Genomic DNA, 25,173 nt, shown 5'->3' on the forward strand with positions numbered 1-25,173 from the left:
CTTTATCCTTACATGCTCATTTAATAATATGTCCATCATTTTATGATTGGTATAAATATACATATTGTGATGAATATAATAGAAAATAAAAAATAAAAATTATAAAAAATAAAAATAAAAAAGTAAGAGTCAACTCTGTGCTCTAGAGTGCAGACATGGCCCAAGATGAGAGTGAAACTAAAAGCTGGATATAAATAAAGTTCTAATAAATAATAAGTCCATCCTGAAAGAGAAAAAATATCCACTACTGATGCAACTGCTGGCCAAAAGAAGCCAATATTTTTTAAGGAATACAACCTAATCTAAATTTTCTAAAGTTCAGCATATCTAGCATGTAGCTATATAACTAGAAATGATTAAAAAGATTAAAAAACAAAGAGAAAGAAATAAGACATCCTGGAAATTAAAAACCAGTCAACATAAGTCAGCACCAAGCTGATGCTGATATAAGCAGATGAAGATTGTATGGTGGTTACTGTTTGTTGTATGACAGAATCTAGAATCTTCTGCGAGATGGGACTCTGAGTATGTCAGTGAGGGATTTTTCTGAGTTTGAGGCCAGCCTGGTCTACAGAGTGAGTTCCAGGACAGCCAGGGCTGTACAGAGAAACCCTGTCTCAGAAACCAAAAACAAAATAAAAAAATAAAAAAAAATCATTTGTGTTCTTCTACATGCTAACTGCCAGATGAACCAGCAACATTTGTTAAAAATGATGGCTTTTTTTTTTTTTACATTGGATGGTTTTAGTTCCTTTGTCAAAGATCAAGTTACCATAGTTGTGGGTTCCTTTCTTGGTTTTCAATTCTATTCCATTTATCTACCTGCCTGTCACTGTACCAATACCATGCAGCTTTTAGCAATATTGCTCTGTAGTACAGCTTGAGATCAGGGATGGTGATTGCACCAGAAGTTTTATTGCTGAGAACAGTTTTTGCGATTTTGAGGTTTTTTTGTATTCCTGATGAATTTGCAAATTGCTCTTTCTAACTCTATGAATAATTGAGTTGGAATTTTGATGGGGATTGTATTCTTTCGGCAAGACATCCATTTTTACTATATTAATCCTGTTAATCCATGAGCATGGGTGGTCTTTCTATCTTCTGAGATCTTCTTAGATTTCTTTCTTCAGAGACTTGAAGTTCTTGTCATACAGATCTTTCACTTGCTTAGTTAGAGTCACACCAAGGTATTTTATATTATTTGTGACAATTGTGAAGGGTGTTGTTTCCCTAATTTCTTTCACAGACTGTTTATCCTTTGAATATAGGAAGGCCACTGATACCTATTTCAACTGGCTCTTAGCATGTAGAAGAATGCAAATCAATCCGTTCTTATCTCCCTGTACAAAGTTCAAGTCCAAGTGGATCAAGGATCTCCACATAAAACCAGATACACTGAAACTAATAGAAACCTCAAGCACATGGGAACAGGGGAAAAGTTCTTGAACAGAACACTAATAGCTTATGCTCTAAGATCAAGAATTAACAAATGGTACCTCATAAAACTGCAAAACTTCTGTAAGGCAAATGACACTATCAATAGGTAAAAACAGCAATCAACAGATTGGGAAAAGATCTTTACCAATCCTACATTTTACAGAGGGCTAATATCCAATATATCCAAAGAATTCAAGAAGTTAGACTCTAGAGAACCAATTAACCCTATTAAAAATGGGGTACAGAGTTAAACAAAGAATTCTTAACTGAGGAATAATAAATGACTGAGAAGCACCTAAAAAATGTTCAACATTCTTAGTCATTAGGAAAACTCAAATTAAAACATCCCTAAGATTCCACCTCAAACCAATCAGAATGGCTAAGATCAAAAACTCAGGTGATAGTAGATGCTGGCGAGGATGTAGATAAAGAGGAATACTCCTTCATTGCTGGTGGGATTACAAGCTGATACAACCGCTCTGGAAATCAGTTTGGCAGTTCCTCAGAAAATTGGACATAATACTACCCGAGGACCCAGAAGATGCTCTAACATGTAATAAGGACACATGCTCCACTATGTTGATAGCAGACTTATTTATAATAGCCAGAAGCTGGAAAGAACCCAAATGTCCCTCAATAGAGGAATGGATACAGAAAATGTGGTACATTTACACAATGGAGTACTATCCATTGTCTTTAATACTCAGCTATTAAAGACAATGAATTCATGAAATTCTTAGGCAAACTGGAGGAACTAGAAAATATCCTGAGTGAGGTAACCCAATCACAAAAGAACACACATGGTATGCACTCAATGATAAGTCCAAAAGTTCAGAATACCCAAGATACAATTCACAGGCCACATGAAGCTCAAGAAGAAGGAAGACCAAAGTGTGGATACTTTGGTCCTTCTTAGAAGGGGGAGCAAAATATCCATGGGAGGATATACAGAGACAAAGTGTGGAGCAGAGACAGAGGGAAAGGTCATCCAAAGACTGCTCCACCTGGGAATCCATCCCATATACAGTTACAAAACCCAGATACTATAGTGGAAGCCAACAAGAGCTTGCTGACAGGACCCTGTATTTCTGTCTTCTGAGAAGCTCTGCAGGTCCCTGACAAATACAGCGGGGGATGCTCTCAGCCAACCACTGGACTGAACACAGTGTTCCCAAGGGAGGAGGTAGAGAAAGGGCCCAAGGAGTTGAAGGGGTTTGCAGTCCCACAGCAGGGGCTGTGAATATGAACCAACCAGTACCCCTAGAGTTCCCAGGAGCGAAACCACCAACCAGAGAGTACACGTGGAGGAACCCATGAATCCAGCCACATATGTAGCATTGGACATCAATGAGAAGAGAGGTCCTTGGTTCTGCGAAGACTGAATGCCCTACTGTATGGGGACTGCCAGGACAGGGAAATGGGAGAGGGCAGGTTGTTGAGTAGGGGGAAGGGGTACAGAATAGGTGGTTTTCAGAGGGGGAAACTTGGAAATGGGTTAACATTTGAAATGTAAATAAAGCAAATATCTAATAAAAATTTTAAAAAATAAATCATGAAATTCACATATAAATAAATAGAACTAGAAAAAAATTATCCTGAGTGAGGTATCACAACCATGGGAAGACAAATATGACATGTATTTGCTTATAAGTAAATATTATCTGTTAAGGCAATGATAACCAAGATCCATTGCATAGAAGCATAGAGGTTAAGTATAAAATAAAGGACTGGTGGAAACAGATCTTCCTAGGAAAGGGCAATAGAATACAGGGTTATGTGTGTATGGGGAGGTGCTAGAATGGGAGGATCCAGAAGGAAAGAGATGGAGAACAAGGAAGAAGGAAAGAAATAAGGTGAGAGACAACTGAAACTAAGGGCCATTTGAGGGAGAGTACGGAGGAAAGTTAATACACTAGACGCTTCCTAAAACTCCAAAATCTTACAGGAAGACCCTACTTGCTGAAGATGATACCTATACAATGAATTTAGCAGAGAAGTTGAGCCTGCAGAGAAGAAGCCTTCACCCCTGCTCCACTTGGTAGCATCTTTGGTACAGGAAGGTACTCTACATGCTACCAAAAGAGAAACAGAAACATCAACCCAGCCACAAACCCTTTCATCTACCATGGTGTGGTGGTACCACAGGGCAATGGAGGCACACGCTTTTGGGAACCAACAATTATCTTGTTTGACTTAAGGCCACTTCCATGAGGTAGAACCCATACCTAACACTTTCTTGAGTGATCAAGAACCCGAGATTAGCTATCCTAGGGACCTAGGGTAAAACCAATTATTCCTGTTCATTAAAAACTGTAATGTGAAGCCTAATGACATCTTGCTATAATCATAGATCAGTTCCTTGATCAGCCACAACAAGAAAAGTTTCCTCCTTCAGTCAATAGAAATAAATATGGGGACCCATAAGCAGACATTATTCAGAGAGTGAGAGACCATGGAATACTCAGCCTAAAATGGAACATCTTCATTTAATCTATCTTCTGAGCCTAGGAATCCCAAACTAGAGAAGGCAGAAATAAAGTAGGAGCCAGAGGGGATGGAAAACAAGAGCTTCTAAATCAACATGAGCAGAGCTAATATGAACTCAGAAAGACCGAGGCAGCACACAGAGCGGCTGCATGGCTCTGAGCCATGTTCTCTGTAGATTTAATGCCTTTCAAGTTTAGTGTTTTTGGGAATTCCTGAGTGTGTGAGCAAGTGAGTTTCTGGTCCTTATACATTCTCCTGAGCTCCTTTCCTTCTGCTTGTTTTGTCCAATTCCTATGTGTTACCTTTTGTTTTATAGCATAGCATAGCATAGCATAGCATAGCATAGCATAGTATAGTATAGTATAGTATAGTATATAGTACAATAAAGTATAATATAGTATATTTCCTTAGAAACCTGTTTTATTTTCTAATTAGAAACAGAGAATGGATCTACACGGAAGGGGATATAAGGAAGAAGTGGGACAAGTAGAGGGAGAGGAAACTGTAATCAGGATATATTATTTGAGAAAAATCTTTTGTCACTAATAAAAATATTTAAAAATTAATGGTCACAATTTTTTTTGACTTTTGTGAAAAATAACAACTTGCATAGCTAACCCTGTATAGGGGGAGGTTCTATCATTAATGTCATTCCTTTAATTGGCTCTTGATTTGTCAATAAAGAAGGCCAGGGGCCAATTGCTGGTTGAAAGATACAGTGGGGGAGGGAATTTCCTGGTTCTAGGAGGAAAAGGAAGATGCAAGGAAGGAGAGGGGTTGTTCTGCTATGCTTTTGAGGAAGGAGGATGCTACAATCTTGAAAGGCCTCAGGGAGAGCTGGGGCCTGTGGCCTCCACTACAGGAAGGTGGCCAAAGATGTTTGGCAGAAGTTAAGTGGAACAAGCCACTAAGTAGGAAAGACAAAGATAATAAATTGGTAAGAGCATGCTTTGTCATGGCAGGAGACATATTTGCACCCAGAAATTGTGCCTAGTAGGCAAGTTAAAGGTCAACAAGCTGTGTGTCTGTGTGTGTGTGTGTGTGTGTGTGTGTGTGTGTGTGTGTGTGTGTGTGAGTGTGTGTGTGTGTGTGTGTGTGTGTGTGTATGTGTGTGTATGTGTGTATCTACAGATTCAAGGGTCTCAGGTGGAAGCTGATAGGATGATCCCTCCCAGAGCAAAGGCAGGTATACCACCCGCTGCACTCTGGAGTGAAGGCAGGTAGACAGAGAAGCTGGGTTAGGCTGGGGGTGGCCCATTCCAGAGCTAAGATGGGTGGAGCCAAAGGGAAGCTGTGAGCAGCTGGTGGCAAGGTCACAGTCCCAAGCAAAGGTGGGAGATTGTTAAAGCTACATGCGGCAACCCTGTAACCTTAAAGTTCCATATCCAGCTGAAATAATTTTTAAAACAAAGATGAAACTAAGTTTTTTGATAAGTGAAACACAGAAAAGTCCTGTGGGAACTGTTAGAGTGCTGTATCTCAACCTTCCTAATGTCACAAGCCTTTAATGCAGTTCTTCATATTGTGATGACTCCCAACTGTAAAATGTCTCTGTGTCCAGAGCAGGACACTCATCACACAAAGACTTTCGTGAGGCAGAAAGGTCATGTGACTTCTTGGATTCTGTGACTAGTTTTGGGACACAGTAATTCTAGTTTCTCTGAACTACATGGTGGTAATTGGATGAAGGAGAAAAGGAAGATAAAAGTCAGTAAACTTCACTTCTAAAGCCATGCAGTCTCCTTTGGACCAAAACAGTCAACATGCCAAGACAGCATGCTTATGAGTACACAGTTTGACTCTGACAGATAAATGCCATAAACAAGGTCAAAAGAAGAAAAATACAAGAGGTATTACACAGATCTTAATTCTATGATTGTATACAATATATGTGTCTATTTGCAGGTGTATATCTCTCATATACATACATATACACAGATATGATACATACATATATATTCTTCCCATCCTGGGGTAAGAACAACTTCGCTTCAATGTTCAAATTAACTTAAAAAATTACTGATGTGTAACATTTTTCTTTTATATATGAAATTTCAATTCATTCTCAGATTCTGGTAAACAATTTTTTGAGGTAAAGGCTAGAATCAGAATTTTTTAATATTTGAATATCTCTTTAAAATATTTATAATATATATATAGTAATGTTACAACTTCATAAAAGTAAATAATCTTCTTCATCTCATTATGTTTCTGAGTAATATCCAGTACATTACTACTTTGCCAAATATTAAAAGTGGCTGAAATATTCAATCTGCCCTCCTATTTCTACCTTAAACTCTTCCTGTTTTTATTGCATGTTTCTGAACATTGGTGTAGGTATTCAATATCAGGCAGAAATGAAACTGGTGACTAGTTCCTTATAGAACAATGTTAGAAAATGTCTTTTAACTTGTGTGGATGTTTTTCTTGACTTTAAAAAAGTGCATGGAGATTGTAGCTCAGAGAATGAGACTTCAATGCTTTGTTCAAGGCCATCAGCTCAATTTCCAGCACCACAAAATGCTGTTTAACAAAGTATAATGTTGTATACATATAAATGTCCTACAATAAAACTCTTTGTATGCTAAAAAGAATCATTTGAAATTTAAAGTAAAAATTATTTGTAAATGTTCCTTTAAACTGAGCATTTGGCTTATTCATTACCTACTTTAAGATGTTTCTATGATTTTGTATGTGGTAGATTTGGATATATGTTTTGTGTGCACATGTGTCTGCATGTATCTACATGTCAAAGCAACTATCAGGGTCAAGGTAGATGTCTGATATCAGGGTAAATATCTCTTTAACATATTTATTCGATCTATTCTTTACTTACATTTCAAATGATATCCCGTTTCCTTGATCCCCCCTCCCACAAGTCCCATAAGCCCTCTTCACTCCCCCTGTTCTCCCATCCACCCCTTCCCACTTCCCTGTTCTGGTATTCTCCTACACTGCTGCACTAAGCCTTTCCAAAACCAGGGGCTACTCCTTCCTTCTTCTTGGACATCATTTGATATGTGGATTGTGTCTTGGGTATTCCAAGCTTCTAGACTAATATCAGCTTATTAGTGAGTGCATACCATGAGTGTTCTTTTGAGACTGGGTTACCTTACTTAGGATGATGTTCTCCAGTTCCATCCCTTTGTCTAAGAATTTCATGAATTCATTGTTTCTAATGGCTGAATAGTACTCCATTGTGTGTGTGTATATATATATATATATATATATATATATATATATATATATATATATATATATATCACATTTTTGTACCCATTCCTCTGTTGAGGTACATCTGGGTCTGTTCCAGCTTCTGGCTATAATAAATAGAGCTGCTATGAACATAGTGCAGCATATATCCTTATTACATGCTGGGGAATACTCTGGGTATATGCCCAGGTATGATATAGCAGGGTCTTCGGGAAGGGTCATGCCCAGTTTTCTTAGCAACTGCCAGAATGATTTCCACAGTGGTTGTACCAGCTTGCAATCCCACCAGCAGTGGAGGAGTGTTCCTCTTTCTCCATATCCTCGCCAACACCTGCTGTCTCCTGAGTTTTTAATCTTAGCCATTCTGACTGGTATAAGGTGAAATCTAAGAGTTGTTTGGATTTGCATTACCCTGATGACTAATGATGTTGAACATTTCTTAAGGTGCTTCTCAGCTATCCGAAGTTCTTCAGGTGATAATTCTTTGTTTAGCTCTGTACTCCATTTTTAATAAGGTTTTTTTGGTTTTCTGGGGTCTAACTTCTTGAGTTCTTTGTATATATTGGATATTAGCCCTCTGTCAGATGAAGGGTTGGTGAAGATCTTTTCCCAATTTGTTTGTTGCCGATTTGTCCTTTTGACAGTGTCCTTTACCTCACAGAAACTTTGTAATTTTATAAGGTCCCATTTGTCAATTCTTGACCTTAGAACAAAAGCTATTAGAGTTCTGTTCAGGAACTTTCCCCCTGTGTCCATGTCCTCAAGGGTCTTCCCCAGTTTCTTTTCTATTAGTTTCAGTGTGTCTGGCTTTATGTGGAGGTCCTTGATCCACTTGGAGTTGAGCTTAGTACAAGGAGATAAGAATGAATCAATTCGCATTGTTCTGCATGCTGACCTTCAATTGAATAAGCACCATTTGTTGAAAAGGCTATCTTTTTTCCACTGGATATTTTCCGCTCCTTTGTCAAAGATCAAGTAACAATAGGTGTGTGGGTTCTGGGTCTTGAATTCTATTCCATTGATCTACCTGCCTGTCACTGTGCAAATACCATGCCGTTTTTAACACTATTGCTCTGTAGTATTGCTTGAGGTCTGGGATACTGATTCCCCCAGAAGTTCTTTTACTGTTGAGAATAGTTTTAGCTATCCTCGGTTTTTTGTTATTCCAGATGAATTTGAGAATTGCTCTTTCTAACTCTATAAAGAACTGAATTGGGATTTTGATGGGGATTGCGTTGAATCTGTATATTGCTTTTGGCAAGATGTCCATTTTAACTATATTAATCCTGCCAATCCATGAGCATGGAAGATTTTTTCCATTTTCTGAGATCTTCTTCAATTTATTTCTTCAGAGACCTGAAGTTCTTGTCATACAGATCTTTCACTTGTTTGGTTAGAGCCACACCAAGATACAGTATATTGTCTGTGGCTATTGTAAAGGGTGTCATTTCCCTAACTTCTTTCTCAGCCTGCTTATCTTTTGAGTATAGGAAGGCTACTGATTTGCTAGGGTTGATATTATAACCAGCCACTTTGCTGAAGTTGTTTATCAGCTGTAGGAGTTCTCTGGTAGAGTTTATAATAATATAATATATTATTATATCGTCTGTAAATAGTGATAGTTTGACTTCTTTCTTTCCAATTTGTATCCCTTTGACCTCCTTATGTTGTCTAATTGCTCTATTCACTAACTCAAGTACTATATTGAAAATATATGGAGAGAGGGGGCAGCCTTGTCTAGTCCCTGATTTTTGTGGGATTGCTTCAAGTTTCTTTTCATTTAGTTTGATGTTGGCTACTGGTTTACTGTACTATGCTTAACTATGTACTGCTTTTACTATGTTTAGATATGACCCTTGAATTCCTGTTCTTTCCAAGACTTTTAGCATGAAAGGGTGCTGAATTTTGTCAAATGCTATTTCAGCATCTAATGGAATGACCATGTGATTTTTTTTTCTTTGAGTTTGTTTATGTAGTAGATTGCATTGATGGATTTCTGTATATTGAACCATCCCTGCATCCCTAGGATGAAGCCTTCTTGATCATGGTGAATGATCATTTTGATATATTCTTGGATTCGGTTGGCAAGAATTCTATTGAGTATTTTTGGATCAATGTTCATAAGGGAAAGTGATCTGAAGATCTCTTTCTTTGTTGGATCTTTGTGTGGTTTTGGTATCAGCATAGTTGTGGCTTTGTAGAACAAGTTGGGTAGTGTTCCTTCTGTTTTTATTTTGTGGAATAGTTTGAAGAATATTGGTGTTAGGTCTTCTTTGAAGGTCTGATAGAATTCTGCACTAAAATAATCTGGCCCTGTGCTTTTTTGGTTGGAAGACTTTCTATAATCTCTGGAAAGCTTTGTTCCAGAGCTTTCATGTGTACCGTTAAGCTGCTAGTGTGTGCTCTCTCCAGTTTCTTTTTGGAGGCACTCAGAGCTATGAGTTTTCCTCTTAGCACTGCTTTCATTGTGTCCCATAGATTTGGGTATGTTTTGCCTCGATTTTCATTAAATTCTAAAAAGTCTTTGATTTCTTTCTTTCTTTTTTCTTTGGCCAAGGTATCATTAGCAGAGTATTACTTGGCCTCCATGTGTATGTTGGATTTCTGTTGTTTTTGTTGCTGTTGAAGACCACTATTACTCCATAGTGATCTGATAGGAGGCATGGGATTAGTTTGATCTTCAATTTGCTAAGGTCTGTCTTGTGACCAATTATATGATCAATTTTGAAGAAGGTACCATGAGGTGCTGAGTAAAAGGTATATTGTTTTGCTTTAGGATGAAATGTTCTGTATATATCTGTTAAATCCAATTGATCCAAAGCTTCAATTAGTTTCACTGTGTCCCTGTTTAGTTTCTGTTTTCCTGATAGGTCCATTGAAGATAGTGGAGTGTTGTGTTAGGTACAATGTGTGTTTTGAGCTTTAGTAAGGTTTCTTTTACCAATGAGGGTGCCCTTGCATTTGGAGCATAGATGTTCAGAATTGAGAGTTCTTCTTGATGGATTTTTTCCTTTGACCAGCAAGAAATGTCCTTCTGTGTCTCTTTTGATAACTTTAGGTTGAAAGTCAATTTTATCTGATATTAGAATGGCTACTCCGGCTTGTTTCCTGAGACCATTTTCTTATAAAATTGTCTTCTAGCCTTTTACCCTAAGGTAGTGTTTGTCTTTGACACTGAGGTGTGTTTCCTGTATGTAGCAAAATGTAGGGTCCTGTTTAAGTATCCAGTCTGTTAGTCTATGTCTTTTTATTGGGGCATTGAGACCATTGAAGTTAAGAAATATTAAGGAATAGTGATTATTACTTCCTGTCATCTTTGATATTATTTTTATATTTGAGTGGTTATCTTCTTTTGTGTTTGATGAATGAAGGTTACTATCTTGTTTTTTCCAGGTGTAGTTTCCCTCCTTGTATTGGAGTTTTCCACCTATTATTCTTTGTAGAGCTGGGTTTGTGGAAAGATATTGTGCAAATTTTGTTTTGTCATGGAATATCTTGGTTTCTACATCTATGGTGATTGAGAGTTTTGCTGGGTATAGTAGTCTTGGCTAACATTTGTGTTCCCTTAGAGTCTGCATGAGATCTGCCCAGGATCTTCTAGCTTTCATGGTTTCTGGTGAGAAATCCGGTGTGATTCTGATAGGTCTTCCTTTATATGTTACTTTGTCTTTTTCTCTTACTACCTGTAATATTCTTTTTTTGTTTAGTATATTTTGGGGTTTGATTATTATGTGATGGAAGGTATTTCTGTTCTGGTCCAGTCTGTTTGGAGTTCTGTAGGCTTCTTGTATATTCATGGGCATCTCTCTCTTTAGGTTAGGGAAATTTTCTTCCATAATTTTGTTGAAGATATTTGCTGGCCCTTTCAGTTGTAAATTTTCACACTCATATATACCTATAATCCTTAGGTTTGGTCTTCTCATTGTGTCCTGGATTTCCTGGATGTTTTGGGTTACAAGCTTTTTGCATTTTGCATTTTCTTTGACTGCTGAGTCAATGGTTTCTATGGTATCTTCAGCATCTGAGATTCTTTCTTCTATCTCTTGTATTCTGTTGTTTATACTTGTATCTATGGCCCCTGATTTCTTCCCAAGCTTTCCTATCTCCAAAGTTGTCTCCATTTGTGATTTCTCAATTATTTCTACTTATATTTTTAGATCCTGGATGGTTTTGCTCACTTCCTTCACTTGTTTGTTTGTGTTTTCCTATAATTCTTTAAGAGATTTTTGTGTTTCCTCTTTCATCACTTCTGCTTGTTGATTCAATTTCTCCTACATATCTTTAAGTGGTTTTTGTGTTTCCTCTTTATTGACTTCTATCTGTTGACCCATATTCTCCTGAATTTCTTTAAGTGATTTTTGTGTTTCCATTGTAAGGGCTTCTAACTTATTCATGTTTCCTGGTATTTTTATAAAGAGATTTATTTGTGTCCTTTTTGTATTCCTCTAACAGCCTCATGACCAGTGATTTTAAATCAAAATCTTGTTTTTCTGGTGTGTTGGGGTATCCAGGACTTGCTGTTGTTGGAGAATTGGTTTATATGCTGGCATATTGCCTTGATTTCTGTTAGCAACATTCTTACATTTGCCTTTTGCCATCTGGTTATCTCTGGTGTTAGTTTGTCCTGTTGTCACTGGCTGGTGTTTGAACCTCCTGTGAGCCTGTAAGGCTATTTCAGTACCTCTGGATGACTGGGTTTCCCCTGGCACAGATTGCTGATGTGCTGTCCCCCACTTGGGTGCCCTTTGAGCCCTAGTATGTCTTGCCCCAAGCAATGCTATACTCAGGTTGTCTCTGTGAACCCGGTGCTGCCCATCTGCTCTGACAGGGAGCGAAGATGGTAGATGCTGCGGGGACCTTTTCCAAGTACTGATCACTCTGAAGGGCAAACAACCCCCCCAACAGGATTGGCACACCGACAGCCTGCAGAGCTTCTCAGGCCCTGGGTGCAGGCAAAAGCCTGACCGGCTGAGACCCAAGTGATGTTAGCCACAGACCATGTGTGCATAGCTGGCACTGTCCGTTAGATCTCTCTGGCTTCCGAGAGCCAAGATGGCAGAGCACTCCTCCCTCTCTTTAACTTTTTGATGTAGAGTTTCTCAGCCAGCTCAAGGTTTCCTGATTCAGCAAGACAAGTTTGCCAGGGAACCCCAGGAGTTCTCCTATCTCCATCTCCAAGCACTGAGATTGTAGGGGCATGCCATTCCTCCTTGACTTCCACATAGGTTCTGGGACTCACTTTACCAACTGAGTCATCTTCCCAACACCTGGTTCATTAACTATTGAAGTTATCAATTCACTAATCAAAGTTCTCTTATGCAGGTGTGTTCACTTGTATCACTTTCTTATACATATGTGTTTTATGTATAAGCAAAATAATTTGTTTTACCATTAGAGCAATATACTTTCCTTTCATGTGAGTTTCCTTGCTCTCAAATTAATTTTTACAGGTTTTGACAAATAGTTGTAAAACATACAATCACACATAGCAACAAAAGAAAAACATGCTGACGTTCAGGATTAACAAAGCTATCAATCAAAGTATTCATTAGTGTCACATAGTGAAACAAAGTACTTCACAATTACGTCCATAAAAAATGTTTTCTTAATTACCCAACATTAAGTTTTATTTTATAATCTTGCACATGTATTCTTTATAGCTGATAATCATATAATTCTTGGTAAATGATATGTGGTAAGGAATTGATGTACAACCTTAGAATGTTTATTGAAACATATGTATTGGTAGTAAAACATGCCTGCTTCCACAAAGCCAGGAAATGAAACAGACTTTTAGTTGGTACACATGAAGGCTGACAGAACTCCAATTTTAAAAACTAACACTCAGGTTATACTATTAGCTTTTATTAAAACTTTGGTTTGTTAAACAAAACAAACCACATTAATTTTCTCATTTTTTGGTTTAAGTTAGACCTATTTCTATTAATGTAAAGTTGCTTCTTAAATAATAACTTGAAACTAAGTCACAGAACAGAGTTGACAAGGCAGGGTACTGGCTTCTAGAAACAGAAGGAAGAATAAAGGAGATCAAAGAAGCCAAAAGCATTGGTTGGCCTACAATATTCCTTCTTACCTTTTCAGACTTAGAAGTCTCAAGTTATAACCAGGGTCATAAGTTATGCTTCATAATGTCAGTGTTTCGTGGCTTGGAATAAGTGTTAGAATTCTGGGTGATAGTTCCTTAGGAGGCTGCTGTCAAGATATGAACCTAGCTGCAGTGGGAGGATGGCTGACCTGGGGTTCCACCCACTGCACAGCTGAAGGATGGCTAACCTGGAGCTCTACCCACTGACCCCACTGAAGATAACAAGAGGCCCTGGCTTCCCAGAGTCTCTTCAAAGCATGAAGAGAACAGTTGAAGTTTTTCTTAAGGCACACCTTGGTAATTAGGAAGAATGATACACTCTAGTGGTTGAAAGTGTAGATGAATAAAAAGTAACAAGGCACCATCATTTGAAGGAAGGATTCACCATATTTACAGGCTTATGTGGACACTTTCAAGGCAGCCCTAACAGAGCTGCTGGAGAAATAAATATGTCCTCATGTTTTCATCTGGACTTTTGTCATTTGTTATGGTTACAGCTAAAGGTTAAGAAGTCAAATTGTCATATGTTCTTGACAGAAATACCTTTTAGTGGCATAATAGAGAAATGTCTTGACTTGTATTTCCATTAAAGATCCATTGCTATTATTAAAGATCTCTCTCGCCCAGTAGTGGCAGCACACGCCTTGAATCCCAGCACTTGGGAGACAGAGGCAGTCAGATTTCTGAGTTCAAGGCCAGCCTGGTCTACAGAGTGAGTGGCTACACACACACACACACACACACACACACACACAAGATTTCTCTCTCTCTCTCTCTGTGTGTGTGTGTGTGTGTGTGTGTATATATATATATATATATATATATATATGTATATATATAGTAGAGATAGACATAGACACAGACAGACATGGACACAGATATAGGTATATCTTGGAAAATTATTGATAAATTTCTAAAAAGAATTAAAGATTTTATTATTTTTGTCTGTGTCTTTGACTAGCAAGTATATTCTTTGACTCACACAGTATATAAGTGTGTTCTTTTAAAATTAAGAGCACAGACTGCTCTCCAGTGCAATCTCTCAGGCTACCTTAGATTTCCATCTCACACAGCAATGGTGTCTATTCTTTAGTGTGTGCTTCATTAAATTGCTTCCTCTCACTACTGTATTTCAATTAGTGGTATTAGTTTTCTGTTACAAATTATTTAAATTAACTATACTACCAATTCAACAATTTTTACTTTATAGCAATGGTTCTCAACCTTCCTAATCTGGAACCATTTAATACAGTTCCTCATGTTGTGATGACCCCAATCATAAAACTATTTTGTTGCTACTTCACAACTGTTGTTTTTCTACAGTTATGAATTGTAATGCAAATATCTACTATGCAGTATATCTGATATGTGACCCCCCCAAAGGGGTCATAACACATATTTTTAGAACTACTGCTTTATAGGAAAATAAAATCTCAAAATACACTCTAAGCTGGCACTGTTAATCTCTCAGAACAGGGGAACTTTCTTTAACATTGCTTTCTTAGGTGTGAGTGTACAACCCTGGCAAGGTTTGACTAGGGTCTAGGTGTAAGCACCTCAAGGAATACAAGTAGTCCACCCCCACTTGCACCTCTGCAGGCCACCTGAATCTCCAGGGGATGTATCTATATAGATGGTTGTTAAGGCCATCAGAGTAGTCTAGTGGTAGGGAGTAGGATTAGAAGGTGAGATATACAGCACAGGAAGGGGGATTCTGGGAGAGAGACAGACATGTGTGGCAATAGAATAATTAAGTTATGATATAGTCAGGAAACAAGCCAAAGCTATTATTTGGCTAGGAGTTTATTCAGTTATGAGAAGTCTTGGGGTCCTTATTTCTGAGAAAAAAGAAGACAGGTAGAAAAACATAATGTTACAGGTGACAACAACTGCAGATGGCACAGAGAATGTGAGGCTAGAATCCAGATTAAAGCCTGAAAAGACACTGGGAAGGATGGTTTAGCACTCTGCTCTTTGGTGGTGGCCATGCTGCTCTGTGAACTGGCCACATGAGCCAGCAAACTGCGGGGGCAGAAGAAGCCAACTATAGAAGTGCAAACTTCTAATCTTCTGTGGTGCAGTATGACCAGTGACTGGGGAAAGCAGAGACCTGTGAGCTTTGGATAGTGAGCAGGAGAACCTTAGCTTCAAGGCACACTTCCAAGGCAAAAAGAGTTCCCAGAGCTTGGGTGAATAGGCTCAACTACTGGCCAGTAAGCACAGGCGTGAGGCTCCACTCTAACTAAGAGCAAACAACATAGAAGCAATTCTCCAGCATAGAAGCAAGAAAGGCAGCCTGTTAAATTACCTGAAGGGAGGTGGAACCAATGTAATGTGCTAGCTAAATAAGAATAAATTAATAAACAAACAAACAAAGCAATATTTTTCCATTAAATGGAGAAAAGAGCATTGGCACAGGGCATCTGGATTCCATATCATTTTGCTGTACTTATCAGCATAGAAATAATCATTTTTAAGTAGCAATTACAATTTTATATATCTTTTTAAAGAGAGATCAAAAGAAGGCAGACTTAGAAAGAGGACTAAAAGGTAGAATACTATGTCACAGGCCATAAAAGAGAGATGAGAGAATCTTGAACCTGCAACAAAAGAAAAGATAGTTCCAGATGAAAAATCCAGAAAGGCTTGAGGAATTAGAACCGCAGCCCATAGAGGTGCAATATTCTGAGCTAAGAATCTAGATCCTGCTTAGTGAAGACATCTTAGAGCAGTGTCAAACAATAGCTTGTGTATTTCATTTTGTAGTTTCAAAATCTAAAATATGTACATCATACAGTTGATGTCTATTCAGAATCCCAATGGGCTTCTGCCTTAAGTTCTAAAAAGGATGATTCTGAGATTGCAACATTTATTAGAGATGGTATCTATCTTGGAAATATCTTACAGATTTAAGCTGATGATGCTTCAATATATGCACCCATAGAATACAACCATATATATGTATAGAACATGTTACAAACATATGTTACAGTCCTACAAGGCAAGTTATTGTAGAGAGATCTGACAGGACTTTAAAGGTAATGCTCACAGAACAAAAGGGACACGTGTTATCTCCCACAGATAGTTTAGCGTTTATTAAGTTTTATTTAAGCATTAGCATTATTGACTTTAAACCTTATAAATATTAATGAGACAGATAACTACTAAAATATACTGGATTTTAGAAAGGGCTGCCAAATTAAAGCAGCATAAAAAGCTAACTTCAGAATGGGGGGAGAGAAATGTGTTATGTTAGAGAGGCTTTGCATTGGTTTCCACAGAAAATGAAAAGTTGTGGATTCCTTCAAGATTTGACAAAAAATAAGATTTGACAGAAGGAGACCCTCAGGCTGCAGACAGGAAGAAAGAAATAAGAAAGACCAACAAAGGTCCTCTCTGCTGGGGCAGACTCTTGGCAGGTCCACTACAGTGAAGGCATCTCCTGTTCCATCCCAAGAACCCACTCCAGAGTAGTTGAGAACCCACCACAATCAGAGCAGTTAGTAAGAACCCTCTCCCATATCTGGAGTACCAGAGCTGCTGCTAGGGGCCCAGCAGGACTCCTACCCAGCAACCACCAAAACCCCTCCCTCTCTAATACCACTTCCCTTCCATTCCTTCTGCCCCTTCTGTTGCCTATCCTCTCTGCTGGGCAGATTCTTGGCAGGTCTGCCACAGTGAAGACACCATCTTCTGATTCATACTAAAGAACCCTCCACAATCAGAGCAGTTGGTAAGAAGACTTTCCCACCTCTGGAGTCCCAGAGCTGCTGCTGGGAGACCTGTGGAACTTGGTACCCAGAAACCACCAAAAACCCTGCCCTCCCAAATAGCATTCCTCTCTGTTCCTTATGCCCCTTCCATCTCTGGTCCCTCCACAGGAGTGCAGAGTGGCCTGAGAGCATATGTAGGACAACCCTTGCTGCTAAGAAGAACCCATCTGGAACCCTCAGGTGGGAGCCTTTCAGTTTCTGTCTCCAGCTAGAGACCATCCTCTGCCACAGTGCACCATATACAGGTGGCACAGGGAATAGCTACCCTCCCAGGACTGTGAACAGGCCTGCGAGCCTAGAATTGATCCTGAACCACAGAGCTACATACACAAATAACACCACAAGAGAGCTGGTCTCCCAGGAGTGCTTACACACCTGGGTGTACAGAGAGAACAGGAATACCAGGAGTAAAGATATTGGCTTGAAGAACAGATAAGCCACAGTCAGAGACAGCAAGACCAGCCAACACCAGAGATAACCAGGTGGACAAAAGCAAATACAAGAACATTACCAACAGAAACCAGGTTGACATGGCAACATCTGAACCCAGTTCTCTCACAACAGCAACTCCTGGATACCTCAACACACTGAAAAAGAAAGATGTGGACTTAAATTAACATCTCATGATGCTGTTAGAGGACTTCAAGAAGGACAAAAATAACTCCCTTAAAGAAATTCAGAAGAACATGGATCAACAGGTAGAAGCCCTTACAGAGGAAACACAAAAATCCCTTAAAGAATTATAGGAAAACACACACACACACAAAAAGTGAAGGAACTGAACAAACCCATCTGGGATCTAAAAATGGAAGTAGAAACAATAAAGAAATCACAAAGGGAGACAACCCTGGAGTCATAAAACCTTGGAAAGAAAATCAGGAGTCATAAATGCAAGCATCAACAACAGAATAAAAGAGATAGAAGAAAGAATCTCAGGTGCTGAAGATACCATTGTAAACATTGACTCAACAGTCAAAGAAAATGCAAATTGCAAAAAGCTTGTAACCCAAAACATCCAGGAAATCCAGAACATAATGAGAAGACCAAACCTAAGGATTATAGGTATAGAAGAGGGTGGAGATTTACAACTAAAAGGGCCAGTAAATATCTTCAGTAAAATTATAGAAGAAAAATGTCCCTAGCCTAAAGAAAGAGATGCCCATGAACATACAAAAACCCTACAGAACTCCAAACAGATGGGCCAGAAAAGAAATTCCTCCCATCACATAATAATCAAAACATCAAATGCACTAAACAAAGAATACTAAAAGCAGTAAGGGAAAAAGGACAAGTAACGTATAAAGGCAGACCATATCAGAATTACACCAGACTTCTCACCAGGAACTATGAAAGCTAGAATATCCTGGGCAGGTGTTATACAGATCCAAAGAGAAGGTAAATGTCAGCCTAGACTACTATACCCAGCAAAAGTCTCAATAACCATAGATGGAGAAAACAAACTATTCCATGACAAAACCAAATGTATACACTATCTTTCCACAAACCCAGGTCTATGAAGGATAATGGGTAGAAAATACCAACACAAGGAGGAAAACTACATTCTCGAAAGTAATCTTTCAACAAACCAAAAAGAAGATAGCCACAGAAACATAATTCTACCCTTAACAAAAAAAACAGTGTGAGGGCTTAAAAAGAGAGGAGGGGGGGGTTAAGGGAGTTCGCAGCAGTGTGGGGGAAGGGCATGCCCAGGCAGGCGCTTGCCCGGGCACTTCTTCCCCCTGAGGGACCACACACACAGGCATGGTATAGAATAGAGTTTATTCAGAGTAGGGGATGGGAGTTAGTGGTAGAGAAAAGCAGAGAGAGGAAGAGAGAGTAGAGAAGTGGAGTGGAGGCTGGCCATGACCACGTGGAGGGGGGGGGAAGAGCCCAAGGGGCAGAGAGGTGAGAGTATGTGGGAGAGCAGGAGAGCAAAGAGGGCGAGGAGGGGCAAGTAGCCTCTCTTATAGTGGGCCAGATCTCTGGGGCGGGTGGGGTAGAGCTTAGACAGAATATCAACATATATCAATATTTGCTTAATTAAAAAAAGAAAAAGAAAAAGAAGTGACGGCAAATACAGCAAAAGTATTGATCACCTTTCCTTAATATCTCTTTACATCAAAGGACAAGATTACCCAATAAAAAGACATAGACTAACAGACTAGATACATAAGCAGGCCCCGACATTTTGTTGCATCTAGGAAACCCACCTCAATGACCAACATAGACATTACCTCATAGTCAAAGGTTGGAAAAAAAAATTCCAAGCAAATGGTCCCAAGAAACAGGCCTGAGTGGCCATTCTTATATTGGATTAAATGGACTTTCAACCAAATGTTGTCAAAAAAGATAAGGAGAAACACTTCATACTGGTCAAAGTAAAAATCTAACAAGATGAACTCTCAATTCTGAACATCTATGCTCTAAATGTAAGGGCACCCATATTCATAAAAGAAATTTTACTAAAGCTCAAACCACACTTTGTACCCAACACAATAATAGTGAGAGACTTCAATACCACACTCTCAGCGAGGGACAAATCATGGAAACAGAAACTAAATAGAGAACAGTGAAATTAACAGAAGTTATAAACCACATGGATCTTACAGTTATTTATAGAGCATTCCATCCTAAAGCAAATGAATATACGTTCTTCTCAGCACCTCATGGTACCTACTCAGAAATTACGCATATAATTGTTCACAAAACAGGCTTCAACAGACAAAGGAATATTGAAATAATTACATGTACTCTATCAGATCACCATGGCATAAGGCTTGTCTTAAGTTCAAAGAAAAACAACAAAAAACACACATACACATGGATCTTGAACTATACTCTACTCAATTATAAATTGACCAAGGAAGAAATAAAGAAATTAAAGACTTTTTTAGAATTTAATGAAAATAAAGACACCACATACCAAAACTTATGGGACACAATGGAAGCAGCGCTAAGAGAAAAACTCATAGGTCTAAGTGCCTCCAAAAAAGAAAATGCACAGAGCTTACACTAGCAGCTTGACAACACACCCGAAAGCTCTAGGACATAAAGAAGCAAATACACCAAGAGGAGTAGATGACAGGAAATAATCAAACTCGGGGCTGAAATCAACCAAATACAAACATAAAGAACTACAAAAAGAATCAACAAAACCAGGATCTGGTTCTTTGAGAAAATCAACAAGATAGATAAACCCTTAGCCAGACTAACCAGAGGGCACAGAGGCACTACCCAAATTAAGAAAAACAGAAATGAAAAGGGAGACATAATAGCAGAAACTGTAGAAATTAAAAAAAATCATCAGATGCTATTACAAAAGTTTATATAGAACAAAACTGGAAAGTCTGGATGAAATGGACAATTTTATAGACACATACCAGGTGCCAATGTTAAAACAGGATTAGATAAACCATCTAAATAGTCCCATAAGTTCTGAGAAAATAGAAGCAGTCATTAACAGTCTCCCAACCAAAAACTGCCCAGGACCAGATGGGTTTAGTGGGGAATTCTATCAAATCTTCAAAGAAGACCTAATACCGACACTCTTTAAACTATTCCACAAAGTAGAAATACAAGGAATGCTACCAAATTCATTCTATGAAGCCACAGATACATTGATACCAAAACCACACAAACACCCAACAAAGAAAAAGAACTTCAGACCAATTTCCCTTATGAACATTGATTCAAAAATACTCAATAAAATTCTTGTTGTAGGAATCCAATAACACATCAAAATGATCATTCACGACAATCAAGTAGACTTCATCCCAGGGATTCAGGGATGGTTCAATATACAGAAATCCATCAATGTAATCCACTACATAAACTCAAAAAATCCCTGTGTGATCATTTCATCAAATGCTGAAAATGCATTTGACAAAATTCAGTATCCCTTCATGTTAAAAGTTTTGGAAAGATAAGGAATTCAAATCCATACCTAAACATAGTGAAAACAATGTTTAGGCAAACCAATATACAGCAAACCAGTAGCCAACATTAAACTAAATGGAGAAAAACTTGAAGCAATCCCACTAAAATGCGGACCAGACAAAGCTGCCCATTCTCTCCTTATCTATTCAATATAGTACTTGAAGTTCTAGCTAGAGCAATTAGACAACAAAAGAACGTCAAATGTATTCAAAATGGGAAAGGAAGAAGTCAAAATATCACTATCTGCAGATGATAAGATGTACTTAAGTGACCCCCAAAATTCTACCAGAGAACTCCTAAAGCTGATAAACAACTATAGCATCATGGCTGGATATAAAATTAATTTAAACAAATCAGTAGCCTTTCTCTACTCAACACATTAAAAAAGCTTAGAAAGAAATCAGGGACATGACACCCTTCACAATAGTTGCAAATATCACATACCTTGGGGTGACTCTTACCAAGCAAGTGAAACATGTGTATGACAAAAACTTCAAGCCTCTGAAGAACGAAATCAAAGATCTCAGAAGATGGAAAGATCTCCCATGCTCATAGATAAGCAGGATTAATCTAGTAAAAATGGCCATCTTGCTGAAAGCTATCTACAGATTCAATGCAATCACCATCAAAATTCCAAATCAATTCTTCATAGAGCTTGAAAGAGCAATTGGCAAATTCATTTGGAATAACAAAAATGCCAGGATAGTGAAAATTATTCTCCACAACAAAACAACTTCTGGGAGAATCACCCTCCCTAACCTCAAGCTCTACTCAGAGCAATAGTTAATAAAAACTGTATGGTATTGGTACAGAGATAGGCAGAAAGATCAATGGAATGGAATTGAAGACCCAGAAATGAGCCCACACACCTATGGTCACTTAATATTTGACAAAGGAGTTAAAAACATCCAGTGGAAAAAAGACAGTATTTTTAATTAGACATAGTCTTTATTTACATTTCAAATGTTGTCCCCATTCCTGGTTTACCCCCTGAAAACCCCTAACCTATCCCCCCTCACCCTGTTCACCAATTCACCCAGTCCTGCTTCCCTGTCCTGGCATTCCCCTACACTGTGGCATTGAGCGTTCTCAGGACTGAGGGCCTCTTCTCCCTTTGATGTCCAACAAGGCATGACATCATCTTTAAAAAATGGTGTTAGATCCACTGGATTGACCTATTATACCTCTTTGTACAAAGCTCACATCCAGGTGGATCAAGGACCTCCACATAAAACCAGATACACTGAAGTTTATAGGGGAAAAAGTAGGAAAGAGCTTTGAACACATTGGCACAGGGGAAATTTTCCTGAACAGAACACCAAAGGCTCTAAGAACAAGAATCGACAAATGATACTTTCAGTAGGCCAAAACAGTAACCAACAGATTGGCAAAAGATCTTTACTAATCCTACATCCGACAGAGGGTTAATATGCAGTGTATACAAAGAACTCAATAAGTTAGACTCCAGAGAATCAAATAACCCTGTTAAAAAATGGGGTAGAAAGCTAAACAGAGAATTCTCAATTGAGCTAACTCAAATGGCTGTGAAGTACATAAAGAAATGTTCAGCATCCTTAGTTATTAGAGAATTGCAAATCAAAACAACCCTGATATTCTACCTCACACTGGTCAGAATGGCTAAGATGAAAACCTCAGGGGACAGCAGATGCTGGCGAGGATGTGGAGGAGGAACACTTCTCCATTGCTGATGGGATGTTAAGCTGGTACAACCACTCTGGAAATCAGTTTGGTGGTTCCTCAGAAAATTGGACATAGTACTACCTGAGGACCCAGCTATACCACTCCTGGGCATATACCCAGAAGATGCTCCAACATTTACTTAGGACACATGCTCCACTATGTTCACAGCAGCCTTATTTATAATAGTCAGAATCCAGAAAGAATCCAGATGTTCTTCAGCAGAGGAATGGGTACAGAAAATATGGTATGTTTACACAATGGACTACTACTCAGCTATTTAAAACAATGAATTCGTGAAATTCTTAGGCAAATAGATGGAACTACAACATGTCATCCTGAGTAAGGTAACCCAATCACAAAAGAACATACATGGTATGTACTCACTGATAAGTAAATGCTAGCCCAAAAGCTCAGAATAAGCAAGATACAATTCTTAAACCCCATGAAGCTCAAGAAGAAGAAAAACTGAAGTTGGGTGCATCAGTTTTTCTGAGAAAGGGAAGAAAATACTCATAGGAGCAATTATGGAGACAAAGTGTGGGACAGAGGCTGAAGGAAAGGTCATCCAGAGACTGCCCTTCCTGCAGATTCATTGTGTAAACAGACACCAAACCTGACACTATTATGGATGACAAGATGTGCTTATTGAAAAGAGCCTATTATGGCTGTCTACCAGACCCTTACAGATACACAGGCAGATGCTAGCAGTCAACCATTGGACTGAGCACGGGGTCCCCAGTGGAGGAGTTGGAGGGAGGACTGGAGTAGCTGAAGGGATTTGTATCCCTATGGGAAGAACAACAATGTTGGCCAACCAGACCCCAGGGCTTCCAGGGACTAAGCCATCAAACAAGGGGTGCACATGGTTCCAGCTGCAATTATGGCAAAGGAACTCCTTATCAGGCATTGGTGGGAAGAGAGGTCCTTGGTCCTCTGAAGGCTAGATAGATCTCCCAGAGTGGGGAAATTGAGGAGGGGTAGGTAGGAGTGGGTTGGATGGAGGATCATCTTCTTGGAGGCAGGGGGTGGGAGGTTGGATTAGGGGTTTTCTGGAAGGGGTAAACCTGGGAAAGGGTTTAACATTTGAAATTTAAATGAAGAATATATTCAATAAAATTTTTAAAAAAGAATAAAATGTAAAACTTTAAAAAAATACCAACAAAGTAGTTAATTTGTACTCTCATCCATCTGCATGGGAAGAGCGCTAAAACTGGCTGAGACACTTCGGCCATGCATAGCCAGTAAATCTTTTCGGTTACAGAATTCTCAAGGCTTATCATCCCATCTTTTTAAATGGCATAGATATAAATTTAATTTACAGTTTGGTTTTATGACCCAAACTGACTTATAGAGAAAGACAGATGCCTTACCAGCTCAGAGAGCAAAGAATCATCTTTAACTAAATTTTGCTCATAGCACATTCCATATTTAAGTTATTATAGAAATGTGTATTACCTATGAGAATTTGTATGTTTGCAGAGCAAAAGGAACAGATACCAAAGAAGACAAGTAACCCAGATGATTCTACCTCAAACTGCCCCAACGCTGTTTCCTCCAAATTCTGCATCCAGGACAGCTTCAAAACAAACTGTTGACCCAAATTGGTTAACCATCACAGACTGTTCTAATCAGGACGTCAGTTAAGTCCTGAACTTTCTCAGTATGCAGAGATGGACAGCAAATACTACTGATGGCTTTCTTAAGACTGGTCAATATCCCAGTTTGGGGAAGGAGTAGGGGGAGGCAAAGGAAAGCAATGCCTCAAGTCAGCAGAAAGCAATTCTAAGAGAATTTCCAAAAGGTGGGGTAGATGGGTTTGGTCATTCAGTGACTGGGAGCTGTTTGTCCTTGTCCAAGGGGGGGTGGTGGTTATAAGTTGTAATGGCCTTTGATCAGGAAAGAAACAAAGTAATGGAGTTATTTGTATCCTTTTCTTTCCTCTATCCTACTGTCTCTCCTATGTAGTATTAGGGGGAATGGGGAAGAAAAATAAAATTAGAAAGGAGATGTAGAAATAATAGCAATAAAGATGGATTATTGGATATACTCTTAAACTGTGGGGCTACTCCGAGCCAAGAGTCTTGCATTGGTATAGACCTTTGTACATGGACACAAAGCTAAGGTAATGTTTGGCTACAGCATGCTATGCCCCAGCTCTTTTTTTAAGGTACTATACCTAAAAAATGCTTAACAAAGCAACGTTAAGAATGCCTAGTCCTTTGAAAGTTGCCATTACAAAGTGTTTAGACAAACTTCTGGTCATGTTTGATATTAGTCTATTTTATTGCAGAAATATGTTATCAAGGTTTAACACATAGTAAATAGCTAGAAATAAACAATGCTGACCTATTCAGTTATACTACAGATAGATAACTGATCTTTCATACCCCCAGAGAGTCACAGAATATGACATTTAAGGACGTTTTGTTACAAAAGGCTTTTTTTTTGACAAGAGATCAGTCTGCTTTTGGCAGCACCCCATCTTTCTTCAAGGAAGATGATGGGCATCAAAGAATTTCC

The 25,173-nt window shown here is 38.7% G+C and overlaps 1 pseudogene; it reads left to right on the forward strand.

The window, feature by feature from the left end:
* LOC127690850 (60S ribosomal protein L7a-like) overlaps positions 1-25,173 on the forward strand; it is a 146,346-nt pseudogene that overhangs the window by 23,927 nt on the left and 97,246 nt on the right.

Source organism: Apodemus sylvaticus, chromosome 8, assembly GCF_947179515.1.
Source record: "Apodemus sylvaticus chromosome 8, mApoSyl1.1, whole genome shotgun sequence".
NCBI classification, from domain to species: Eukaryota; Metazoa; Chordata; class Mammalia; order Rodentia; family Muridae; genus Apodemus; species Apodemus sylvaticus.